A 13,608-nucleotide genomic window follows, 5' to 3' on the forward strand; every position below is an offset into this window, starting at 1 on the left:
CCTGTCCCACACGGACCCCCGGGGGCACACCACCCACTCGGACAGGTTGTCACACTTCCCCAGCCACGTGACCTTGGGCCACCGCTTTGTCCTCCCTGGGCCCACACCTCCCCGCTTTGCGTTCCTTCTGCAGAGATTTGAGGAGGGCGTCCACACGCACGCGTGTGCCGACTGCAGGGCAAAAGTAGCTCTTTCCTGGGACTCGGGCGCGGAGGAGCCCCGGCTGGACAGCAGCCCCGGTTCTCACCACTGTAGGGGAGAGGAGCCCCTACTGCAGCCTGGCGCCGTGAGGTGATGGGGAGGACCTGGAGTGGTGTCCCCCCTAGGGAGGCTGGGCCGATGCGGGACAGAGGGAAGAGACAAGTGCGGCCAGAAGGGGGAGCAGGAAGGCCAGCAAGGCCCATTCTGGGGAAGGGAGAATTTTATCTGTAGGAGGGCTCAGTCTCTGGGATTTCAGTGGCTTTCTAGCAGAGGGCCCACAGGGAGAGAATTCTTTCCTTTGCCCAAACTAGTTCCGTGGCCGGAGAACTCCTCTGTATCAGTGAAGGACCCCAGGGGACCTTCATTCTGTAGGATTCAGATGATGATTCCAGACCACAAGGTAGGAAGCCTGGGTAGTGGTGACGTATGCACTGATGAAGGACAGGAGGTTGGGAGGTGTTGGGGGCAGGTCATGAAGGCTTCTTGGAGGTTGTTGTTCCCTGGGGTTGAACCTGGAGACAGGGAGAGCTGAGGGTGGTTATGGCTAAATCTGGGGGCGGGGTTGGAGCTCATCCTCTCCTAACCCTGGAGCCCTCCTTGGCACCGCAGTACCTGAATCTAAGCCAGTTGAGGCCAGGGAGCGATGGCCTCCCCCAGCCCCCCGAGTGCTAGTTCCCACAGACGGGTATGGGGCCCCAGTCAGCGCTTGATAAATATTTATTGTTCAAACTTCGTAGCACTGAAGCTCAGGAGCCTTGAGATACCCCCTGTCCTGGCTGTGACCCTCGGGCAGACCCCAGGCCACTCCTTTGCTTGGTGACCTATATTGAATTCCTTTTCTCCTGTGGCCTCGGTCTCCTGGTCTCTAAAGAAGGGGTGTCCATAATCGTTGCTAGCTCTCACACTTGTCGGAAAGAACGAGAAGGAGAAAGAGGACCTTTAATTAGCAGATGCCTTGCACACATGCTGCATATACAAGCCCACGAGGTGGGGCCGGTGCACGTGGAAGGAGCCCGAGGCTCGAGGTTGCAGCAACACCAGGTCTGTGTGTGGCTGAGACCACGGGCTCCCCCTGCACTTACCTGCCTCCCAAGGATGGGATGAGCCCAACTCAGAATCTGCTTTTTAAAAGGTAGAACGGCGTGGGGGGTGGGGTGATGAGTGTTTAGTGAGCGCTCACGAACTGGAAGTTTGAGGTCTCTAAGGTGCCGGGTTTACCTGCTTTAGAGGAAATCAGTCCAGGGACATTAAGGGACTTTCAAGGGAGGTTATCTGAGCTGGGATCTGATCCAGGCCTTGGGTCGCCAAGCCCTCCTGCGGCCTTCATTTCACCCAGACGCCACTACCCTCCCAGGCACCGGACCACCCAGGACCTTTCCTCTGTCTACCAGTAGCCGGTGCTGGGGTTAGATTCTCGGCCAGTGGAGGGATGACGGCCCAGCCAGGGGGCCTGCCCTGGACTCCGTTTATCCTTCCAATCATCTGTCTCCTGCAGTGAAGGGCCCCACTGGCTCAGGAAGGACTCACAAATGGGTTTCCCTTCAGTGTGGATGGTCGACATCATTGCTGTCCGTTTGCCCCTCGGGGATAGTGGGGGCTTCAGAGGACATACCCTATCCCACTACGGCCCACCAGCCATCCAGCACCAGAGTGACCTTAAAGCCAGAATCAGGCCTTGTTACCCCACTTCCCGCAGCCCTCCCTGGCTTCCTGCTACACTGAAAATAAAATTCCAACTACTTCTCTGCCCCTGAAGCCCCATTCCACCTTGCCCTGACTTCAGCCAGCTCATCTCCCCCTTTCCCTGTGCCCCTCTGCTCCAGGCACCCGCCTCCTTCTACTGTTTTGAGAACACTATATTTTCATCTTCACCCCAGGACCTTTGCACATGATATTCCCTCTGTCCGGAACACTTTCCCCTCAGATCTACCTCCTCCTTCCCGTCTAGGCCTTCCCTGACCCAGTGTCAGAGAGCTCCATGAAGGCAGGGATTGTCCTCTCTTTCATTCACTGCCGGGTCTCCGGTGCACGGCACAGTATGTGCCTCGTGTGAGTTTGCCTAATGGATGGTTGAGTAGAGGGGGGGCGGGTCCCTTGGGCCTCCCACCCCGAAAGGGGTCTGGAGGTCTCACCAACCTACAATCTCCACCTCTTCCCATCGCCCCAGCTTGGACGGCGCCTACCGCACCGAGCAGTAACAATACGGAGTGATGCCTGAGTGGTAATGGGACGGACGCAAGGTGCTGTGGGAAGAAAAGCAAAGGGAGGCCTGGTGAGAGAGGGACCAGGGTGGGTCCCCCAAGGAAGTGACACTTCCCTCTGAGATCTGAGCGATGAGTCAGGCTTTGCCGAGTATGTGAGGAGGAGTTCCCAGGCCCTGAGTGGGGAAAGAGCACAAGGAGAAGCAGAAGGAACGGACTCCGTTGGGGGAGGGGCAGGGAAGACCGTGAAGGGCCCCCATTCCCGGCACTCGGCCTCTCAGGCCTGTGCCACAGCCTCTCGGCCTCGACCTCCCGGAAGGTCAGCCTGTGTAGGGCCGGGGAAGCCCTGTTCCACCTGCTTCACGACTGTGCCCAGCGCCCAGAGACGCAAGACCCGGCACCCGCTAGGTGCTCAGTCAGTCGAGTAGGTGCTCCATCTGGCTGCTCTCAAGCTGTGGAAGAGCCACCGAAGAAAAAGGCCAGTGCAGCTGCCTGTTGGCATTCTCCGCGCACGAGCAAATCTCCAGCCTCGGGTCGTAGGGAGCCGCTGCCCAGAGGCTTTGACGGTTTCCTGTGCTGTGAAGTCGAATTTGATAAAATAAAAATTTGAAATGTACCACGTAAAACACACAGGGTTGCACAGGCGACCCATTTCACTGGAATGCCGTCATCAAAACGGGAACGAATGAACTTGTGGCATGTTAGCGGCTGTGTTTCCTCGCTAACCACCGATGGGCGAGCGCCCCCCGGCGGTGGCTCCGCTGCTGTCATCTCCCCAGTGGGAGCACAGCCTCGCAGCCAGGGGGTCCCACAAAACTGAGGGGCGGGGTCATGACCCCCACCGTCGCCTCCATTATAAAAGGAAGAGAATACTTAATTTGTGTTAGTGGTGAAACAACGTGGAGATATAGTCTTCGCACCCAGATGCATGTGTCCTTCATTTTATAATTTTTTTTTAACGTTTATTGATTTTTGAGAGAGACAGAGCATTGAGCAGGGGAGGGGCAGAGAGAGAGGGAGACACAGCATCCGAAGCAGGTTCCAGGCTCTGAGCTGTCAGCACAGAGCCCGATGCGGGGCTCAAAGTCGTGAATGGCGAGATCGTGACCTGAGCCGAAGTCGGACGCTCAACCGACTGAGCCACCCGGGCGCCCCATGTGTGTCCCTTTAAATGGGGGCCCTTGAAGGGCTGTGGGTCCGGGCTCAGGCCCCTGTGGTTTCAGTGGCTAGGGGACTGGCTTGCTGCTGGGAGGCAGGGCAGGCAAACTTTGTCTGCAAAGGAACTGATGGTAAATATTTTAGACTTTGCAGTCGTGAGGCCTCTGTGGAAGCTGCCAGCTGTTGTCATACAAAAGCAGCCGTGGACAGTATATCCACTAATGGGTTCCAATAAAATCCGTTAGTTGTTATAGGGACCGTGTTCCAATGAAACCTCATTTATGGACACTGAAATTTGAATTTCATGTAATTTTCACATTACATGAAAAACTCTTCTTTTGATTCCTTCCCCCATTGTTAAGAAATGCAACAATGCTTCTTAGCTGGAAGGCCATACAGAAGCAGGCTGTGGGCTGCGTCAGAAACACCCAGAGAGCGTCTTCCAACTCCCATGGCTGGGCCTCACTTTGAGACTCAGCAGGTCTGGAGTCAGGCCTGAAGCGTGTATTTCTTTTTTATTTCTTCTTCTTCTTCTTTTTTAAACATTTACTTATTTTTGAAAGACAGAGAGAGAGAGAGCATGGGGAGGGGAGGGGCAGAGAGCGAGGGAGACATGGAATCCGAAGCAGGCTCCAGGCTCCGAGCTGTCCGCCCAGAGCCCAACACGGGGCTCGAACCCACGAACCGTGAGATCCTGACCGGAGCCGAAGTCGGAAGCTTAACCGACTGAGCCAGCCAGGCGCCCCTGAAACGTGCATTTCCCACAAGCTCCCCAAGGAGGCTATGCTGCGGTGGGGGCTTCACTTGCAGAGCTGCTGCTGTTTGTCCAGGGACACGTCCTGTAACGCCAGGCAGGACGGAGCCCCAGAGGTATGACTTAACCCCCGAGCCGAGGCTCTCATCGAATCCGGGTGACCTGGCATCCCCCACAGAGGTGCCAGGCCGCGCAGCCCCTCTCTGGTGTAGGAGAGAGAACATTCTTCCTTCTCTCCTCTTAGGTTCTCCACCTGGTGCCCTGCGAATTAGATGGACAAAAGACAGAGTAACAAGAGAATACAGGCATTTATTAGCCCGAGCTTGGCACATACACAGGGAGAAGTCAGGCATGAGTAATTCCAATGGATGCTTACACAGCGCCTCGGAAGAGTTCTATGGATGAGGAAACTGAGGCTCAAGGAGCAGAGGACTGGGCCAGCAGCCTGTCTTGTGGCTCAAGCCAGATTTCTGATGCCCCTTTTCTCTCCTCACGCCCCCCCTCTGGCGCAACATGCTGACCCTTTTAATCTCGAAAATTCGTCTGGAGCCTGACTGGATTTCTCCATGCCACTGCCACTGGTCCAGGCCGCCATCGTTGCTTCTCAGATGACGGCCACTATCCCCTCTCTGGCCCACTGGGGCTTTCTTGCTCTCCTCTTGACCTGGGCAAGTCTTTGGGGCCCCCTGGCTTTGGGACTGGGGGATCTGGGCTCTCTGACCCCCATGTCCCAGGGGCCTGGCAGGGATGGCGTCCTGGCAAGGCAGAGAGTTTAGCTGAACAAACCTGTGCCTGGTGCCAGCCTCCCCGACTCTGCCAGCTGTAGCTCCTCCCTGGGCCTCAGTTTCCCCATCTTCAATCTGACCTACCAGGAACGGTGCTTTCTCATGGCCCTGAGTTCTGGGCCAGCTCTGCGGGCCCAGGTGCTAGAGATCTTCTTCCCTTCCTGGATCAATGCTGGGGTCATTGCTGAAGCCTGGGACCATTTTTAAAAAAATGTTTATTTGTTTTTGAGAGAAAGACAGAGAGTGAGCGGGGGAGGGGCAGAGAGAGACACACACACACACACACACACACACACACACACACACAGAATTCGAAGGAGGCTCCGGGCTCCCAGCTGTCAGCACAGAGCCCGACGCGGGGCTCGGACCCATGAACTGTGAGATCATGACCTGAGCCAAGTGGGATCCTTAACTGGCTGAGCCACCCAGGTGCCCCTATTATTATTATTTTTTAAAGTTTATTTATTTTGGGAGAGACAGAGACAACACAAGTGGGGGAGGGGCAGAGAGAGAAGGAGACACAGAATCCCAAGCAGGCTTCAGGCTCTGAGCTGTCAGCACAGAGCCCGACGCGGGGCTCGAACTCACGAACCGCGAGATTGCCAAAGTCAGACACTTAACCAACTGAGCCACCAGGCACCCTGGTGGTTCCCAGCTGAGGCTTGGGATAGAGGTTGAGCTGGAACTCTGAGACGACAGAGTTGGACCAGGGCAGGGCTGCAGGCCGGGCTCTGGAGCGGTGCGGTTGCCCAGATGGTGTATTACACAAACCCAGGGGTGCCATTCACGGCCTATACAAACATGCAATCTCTGAGGCCTTTTTTCCTGTCCTCACTGCCTCAGGGCTTCAGAGAGGAACTGCCCTGGATTCAACGTAGCGGGGGGGGAGGGGACCCACAGCACACGTGGAACATGTGGCATGGGACGGCAGGGATGGGGGGCAGAGATGGGGGCTGCTTTTATAATCAGCCTTTATAAGTTGTTTTGTGAACTCACTGACTAGCTAGAAAATGTTTGGAAGGTGGTGCAGCCTCAATGCCAACACACAGACACACACACAAACACCCACACACCAACACATGCACACACCCCCAACATGCACACAGCTACACGCACACACTGAGCACACACGCATATAAGCGTGTGTGAATATTAGTTACATGGTCACGGAGAAGATAGCCTCCCGCTGCGGGGAACAACGCGGCCAAACCTCACAGACACAATGTTGAATGAAAGGATCCAGACACAAGAGGGCACACGGTGGTGAGGTCCATCCACATGAAATTCTAGAACAGGCATTAATCTGTGGTGATAGACATCGGGGCAGTGGTCGCCTATGGGAACAGGTGGTTCCTGTTGGAGCAGGGGGCTGGGTTTGGGCTCAGAGGACAGGCAGTGCCTGGATCGAGAGGAAGGGCCTGACAAGGGGAGGTCCTGTGTCCTTACGGCCTGCCCAGCAGAGAGTGGGTTTCACAGCTGAAGGTCGGAGGTGACTTATACCCAAGGTTGCACTGTGCTGCCCTCTCAGCCGGCCACCGCTGACAGCAGTCATCCTGGAGGCGGAGCCTGCAAGGGACAGGCAGACAGAGGCCAGGGGGCTGACGGGTGGGGTGGGCTGTGCCAGCTGAGGGTGAAGGAAGATGAGCTGGCGGTCAGAGGGCGAGTTGGGAGGGACGTGGTGGGCGGTGAGCCCCTCACTGAGGCGGGTGTCAGCCGAGGGGCACACGACATTCAACACCCTCACTGCTCAGAGACACCGACAGTCTGCTCGCCGCGGGCTCTGGCCCTCCCAGGAATGGCTCAGCACAAACAAGGACCCCCAACCCCACCCCAGCCCCTCAGAATCAGGCCCCACTCGCCCTGTCCCCTCGGAAGAACAGCGGGGCTCCGCTGCTGGGGCCAGACGGGCAGGTGATAGAAGGTGCGTTAGTGAACTCTGCTAAACAGGCTTGTTTGGGGTGGGGAGTCCTGAGCCCTAGCTCCTCCCAGGGAGGAGCCCCTGGGTCCCAGTTCTGAGACGAGGACCCCCCCAAGTGACCATGAGGCCCCAGGTCCTGGGGTTCTGATCATAGAGGGTGGACTGGGCTGGGGTCATTTCTTGAGCCTTCTGCTACTTCAGAGACAGAGCGTCCCTCCATCCGCCCAGCCAGGTGGCCACAAAAGGGGAGCACTAGGAAAGTTCAGGCGGCTGTGACGTCTCCCCAGGACCCGCTCAGCGGTGGAGACAGTGAAGTGTGACTTTCATTCATTCAGTAGATGGGTACTCCTTCCATGCCTGGCCTAGGATGTGATAAATGCCAGTGATGCTCAAACTAATTGGTTGGCAGAGAAAAAGGGCAGTCGGAAGGACTCTTGGAAAGGTGACCTTCACAGTGGCCCTGAAACCACCGGGAGAGCGTGAACGGGCTCTCAAGTCCAACACCCTGGCTGTGAACCTATCTTCGCCTCTCCCTAATTCTGTGCCCCCAGCCCAGTGAGCTAGTTTCTTTGTGCCTCAGTTTTCACCTCTGTGCAATCGGGCTGATAATCACGAAGAAGCGTGGGGATTAAATGAATAAGAAATAGCAACACACAAAGGGGCCATGTAAGTATGGGCACTGTCTCTCATCGCCATTATCTGGGGATGTGCACCCAAGGTGGGGGCAACCTTGGGCTGGTGCTCCATGGGCTGGGGGAACAGAAGGAAGGCAAGGGTGGCTGGAGTAGTTAGAACCAGGGACAGAGCTTGGGCAAGAGGAGGGATGGGCTGGGGATGGGGTCTGCTGACCGGGTCCAAGGTGTCCACGGTGGGAGCAAGAAAGCCCTGTGAGATGGTTGGCGTCTTAAGAAGATCACACCAGGGGCGCCTGGGTGGCGCAGTCGGTTAAGTGTCCGACTTCAGCCAGGTCACGATCTCGAGGTCCGTGAGTTCGAGCCCCGCGTCGGGCTCTGGGCTGATGGCTCGGAGCCTGGAGCCTGTTTCCGATTCTGTGTCTCCCTCTCTCTCTGCCCCTCCCCCGTTCATGCTCTCTCTCTGTCCACCCAAAAAAAATAAGTAAATAAATGTTAAAAAAAAAAAAAAAAAGATCACACCAGCTGCCGTGCAGGAAGTGGACAGTGAGGCTCGTGTGCTGTCTGGGAAGAGAGGAGGAGACCGGGGCCGCGTTTAGGAGTCTGCATGGCCGCTGGGCTGAGGGGGGCTCATGGGAGCACCGAGGCGTCTGGCTGGCCCTATTCATTTTGGTGTGGGCCGCCAGGTGGGTGGGGAGGAGCGAGCTTCACCCAGAGGGATGGCATCTCTGGGCATCTCTGTGTCCAAATGACACAGCCACTTTGGAAGGCAGTCTGGCAGTTTCTTATGAAATTAAACATACACACAGTGGACGATCCAGCCATTCCCCTTCTGTATGCTGCTCAAGAGAAATGAAAACTCATTTTCACACAAAAACTTGTAAGTGGATGTTTATAACAGATTTATTTGTAATCGCCAAGACCAGGAAGAGACCCAGGTGTCTCTCACCTGTAAGTGGGTGAGCAGACTGTGGCCTGTCCCCACAACGGAATCCTCCTGAGCAGGGAGAAGGAACAGATGTTGATGCATGGTGTGACAGGATGTGTCCCAAAGGCATGATGCCGAGTGACAGAAGCCAGACTCAGGAGTCTCCTATTTATGTGACATTCTGGAAGATCCCAAATGATATGGATGGAGAACACATCCGTGGTCAACAGGGCCTGGGCGGGGGGTGGGGGTGGGGTGGGGGTTGGTCAGGGAGGCAGGGTTACCAAGGGATGGGAGGGAGGGCTATGAAAAATGCTGTATATCCTGACTGTAATGACGGTCACACAGCTAGGTGCAATTTGTCAAGACTCGCAGGACTCCACACAACGAAGGATAAATGTAGGTCAGTTATACTTTACTGAACAAAATAAAGGGGAAGAAAAAGCAGTTGCCAACAAACCCCGTGTGCAGAGACATCAATGTGCTGGGTTTTGGAGAAGAGATCAGGCTGAAGGTCAAAACCGGGGACTCACTGGCGTGTGGATGGAACCGAACGGTCGCGAGATGGTGGAGACACAGGTGATGCAGCACGACTTGGTGGGAGGGAGGGAGGGAGGCACCGAGGATGACCGGGGCTTCTGCTGTGCAGATAAGGCATCAGAATGACGCCTTCTCCTCCTGCCACATCGTCCCGCTGGGGCGCGTGGACACCCCCACCCTCTCACCCTCAAGAGACCGGGACACGAGCATGAAGGGAGAGGTGATTCACATCACCTCCGCTCAGGGCTTGGCCCAGCCTCGGTGGTCCGTCTACAGATGGGGTTGTTGGATCAAAGAGCTCAGAGGCCCCCACAGGCTTGAGGTCTCAAAAGGAAGACGTTTTAAGGTGCCGTCACCTACAGGCCACATGCACCCAGGTGAGGTGCTCACACACGTACCTCTGCACATGGCATCTCACACGCTTGAGTCTCTCACACGCATCACTGAACGCAGTGCCACACGCATGTCAGTGAACACAGTTCGCCACACTCACACCGGTGACCCAACTCTGTCTCTCTGTCTCATACACACACTGGCACCAGTAAACGTGGCATCTCAAGCAAATACATCACGAGACATAGCTCCTCACAGACACAATGTTAAGCTGACAAACCAAAAGACGTTTGGAGAGATAGGTACACGTATCTACAGAAGACAGACAGATATTCAGATAGAGACAAAAAGGCCGACAGACAAATTTTATATGTATGTATACACAGAGATACACTGAGAAAAAATATAGTCAGAGAGACAGAACAGACAGAGGGGTGCCTGGGGGGCTCAGTCGGTTGAGTGTCCGACTTCGGCTCAGGTCATGATCTCACGGTCCGTGAGTTGGAGCCCCGCGTCGGGCTCTGTGCTGACAGTTCAGGGCCCGGGGCCTGCTTCGGATTCTGCGTCTCCCTCTCTGCCCCTCCTCTGCTCACACTCTATCACTCTCTTTCAAAAATAAATAAACATTAAAAAAATAAAAAATAATAAAAACAGACACAGAGACAAGATAGAGAGTGTGACAGATGGCCTGAAAGACATAGCCTGATAGGTGGACAAATAGATGCAATCAGAAAGACGGACATGTTAACAGACACAGATGGACAATACATAGAAAGACAGGAACACGAATAGAGAGATACATGTAGACAGACAACTACAGAGACAGACAGAAAAATAGGTAGACATACAGACACACATATGCACATAAGACTCAGACAGACAGAGATAGAAAATGGAAAGAGACTGATGCACAGCCATTCAAAATGACAGATGTCTACTATCTATCTATCTATCTGGACAGAGGGAGATAACCAGACATATAGATATATGGATAGAGAGGCAGACTGACAAATAGAAAGATAAGGGGACATACAGAAAAAGATTCAGATGGACAGATGGAAAGACAGACTGGGAGTCATACAGCTAGGTAGGTAGACACAGGGAGATAGATTTACCAGAAGAGGGTCAGATAAACAGACTGGGAGATAGATTGGTAGATGGGCAGATAAAGATACAATCGGAAATATAGAAGGAAAAACAGGAGGTGAAAAATAGACAGGCAAGTGGATGGATGGATGGATGGATGGACAGATGGACAGGGAGATAGATAGAAAGATAGGCAGATAGTCAGATAGACAGACTGACAAATGGATAGGTAAAAAGATAGCTTGAGAGACAGATGGACAACATGTGGACAAATATATAAAAAGAGATAGATTGGGGCACCTGGGTGGCTCAGTCGGTTGGGTGTCTGGCTTTGGCTCTGGTCATGATCTCACGGTCTATAAGTTCGAGCCCCGCATCGGGCTCTGTGCTGACAGCTCGGAGCCTGGGGCCTACTTGGGATTCTGTGTCTCCCTCTCTCTCTGCCCCTCCCCTGCTCATGCTCTGTCTCTCCCTGTCTCAAAAATAAATAAAAACATTAAAAAAAATTAAAAAAAGAGATAGATTGAAAGATTGACAGGCATACAGACAAATATTTATAGAAAGACAGATACATGGATAGACAGAGAGTGAGACAGACAGAAAGACACTATCTGTCTACAGACAGGTAGAAAGAGAGGGAGAGAGAGAGAGAGAGAGAGAAACAGACTGATGGAAAATGGACAGTCACATATACAGAAAGAGCAGCAGACAGGCATACAGACAGATAGATGAACAAATGGATAGGCAGAGAGCTGGATAGAGAAATAGATCACTAATTAAGAGATAGAAAGGCATACAGACACAAGGGTAGACATACAAATAGATATACACATATCTCTAGAGGTAAGTAGTTATACAGATAGACCGGTAGAAGGATAGACAAATATACATATAGAAAGATACATAAAAACCCAAAGAGACAGACAAACAGAAAGGCTGTTCGAGAGACAAGTAGATTTATAATATAGATAGATCAACAGAAAGGCAGACAAACGGATATTATATAGGCATTCAGACAGGTAGAAAGATGGTCAGATAGATAACTGACAGAAAGATTGGCAGACAGGCAAAGAGATGGCCAGATGAATATAAAGACAGGCAGAGAAAGTTATCAGAAAGACAGAAAGGCAGGCAGACAGACATGCACAGAGCTAGAATGACATACTGACAGATATGCAGACAAAAATTCAGGCAGACAGAACGGCAAATAGAGAAACTAATTGAGCAACAGGTTGACAGACAGACGTAAAGAGAGGAAGGTAGATAGAGAACAAGATAGACAGCTCGTCAGCAGACATAGAGGCAGGCAGACAGAGGCACGGGACAGACAAGCAGTCAGGGGACAGACGAGTAAAGAATGCATGAAAGCAAGCCTTGACTTGCTGAGAGACAGTGGGGAACACAGAGTCAAGGTCACCTTGATTGTTCAGGTGAAAACAAGAAACTTTGTTTGGGCCATGCGTGAGTCCTGAGAGAGTTTGGGCTACCTGGGTTACCTACGAGGAGCTTCTGTATCATCTTGGGAGTGTGTGTGTATGTGTGTGTGCTCTTGTGCATGTCCCCTGTGCGTGTGTGTTTGCCTGAACCAGGTGGAAGCTCTCTGGTTCCAGTGGTGAAAATCTTGGTGCCTACATGAATAAGATCACATAAAAAGCATTTGGAATATTAAGACTTTGTCAGCTTGACTTATGTTTAGATGTGTCGCACGTGGCTTTTTTTTTTTTCCTGTCTTTGAGAAAAGTTACTCTATTAGGATTTGCAGCTGAGACAGTCTGTTCAGCAAATGGCCTGGGGAAACCACTACCACGAAAGGAGTCACTATTGACCTCTACTATTAACTGAGAATCTCACGTTCTGGGTAAAATGTTGCAGAGTTTTGATTAAGTTCAAATGGCACCAAGAGCCAAATAATGTAGATTGGAAATATTCTTTGGGATCAGAATACTTTTGCCTTTTTAAATATTTGACTAAGTGTATATACATCAAGGATTTCATATTTTTATTTATTTTATTTTTGTTGGTTTTGTGTGTAGGTAAACTTCTATAAAAATTCTACCATAGAGCTGTTTTCTTGGAATGTATCTAAACAAGGGCTTCCAACTGGAACCAGCAGAGGGCAGCAAAAGACCAGTCACTAGACCGTCGCTTGGTCTGGGGATAGGAAATGTCAGGTATTCTTGCCTCTTTAGTTCTTGCACATTTGTGTGGAAACATAATCCACTCAAAACTGATTTTATGAAAGACCCAGTGAAGTCAGATTGAATAGTATAAATAAGAATACAGAATGAGGGGTGCCCGGGTCGCTCAGTCGGTTAAACGTCCGAATTTTGATTTAGGCTCAGGTCATGATCTCATGCTTCCTGAGATGGAGCCCCGTGTCCAGCGCTGGTCTGGCAGGTGGGAGCTTGCTTGGGATTCTCTCTCCCTCTCTCTATGCCCCTCTCCTGCTTTCTCTCTCTCTCTCTCTCTCTCTCTCTCTCTTTCTATCTCTCTCAAATAAATAAACTTTAAAAAGAGAATACAGAATGAATACCTTACTGAGATTTCCAATTTTAAACTTATTCTTTTTCCTTAATATGGCACTATTTACTAAATTCTGTACTCAAAAAAAAATACTGTGTTCAGAGAGAATGATGTTTGGAAGATAAGCAATCAAATGTGCCTGAAGTAGTTACAAAGACAATGCCACCAGGAACATGGCTTCTTCATCCAACTGCTGGCAACAATTGGGTATCTATTTATCAGCATTTAACGTGCAAAAATAAAACTGTCATCTCAAATATAATTTGAGATAGTTATAAATACATCTTTAAAATTTTAAGACTCCAGAATAAGTAGGAATAGATTGACCCATATGTAAGAGGGTGTTTTCCTTTAAACCGGGAAATTACAAAGCAGAAGTATGTCCTTTAAAATTAGCTAAGGGGCAACAGTGTCTGTTTCCATCCATGTTATTTGCTATTGTGCTGGAGTATTGGTGAAAGCAAAGTTAGGAAACAAACAGGAGCAATCAAAGCTAGAACAGTGATGAAAACACACATTAGGCACTTTTCTTATTCTAGCTTGTTCACT

The sequence above is a fragment of the Felis catus genome, chromosome E1 (genome assembly GCF_018350175.1).
Source record: "Felis catus isolate Fca126 chromosome E1, F.catus_Fca126_mat1.0, whole genome shotgun sequence".
Lineage (NCBI taxonomy): Eukaryota > Metazoa > Chordata > Mammalia > Carnivora > Felidae > Felis > Felis catus.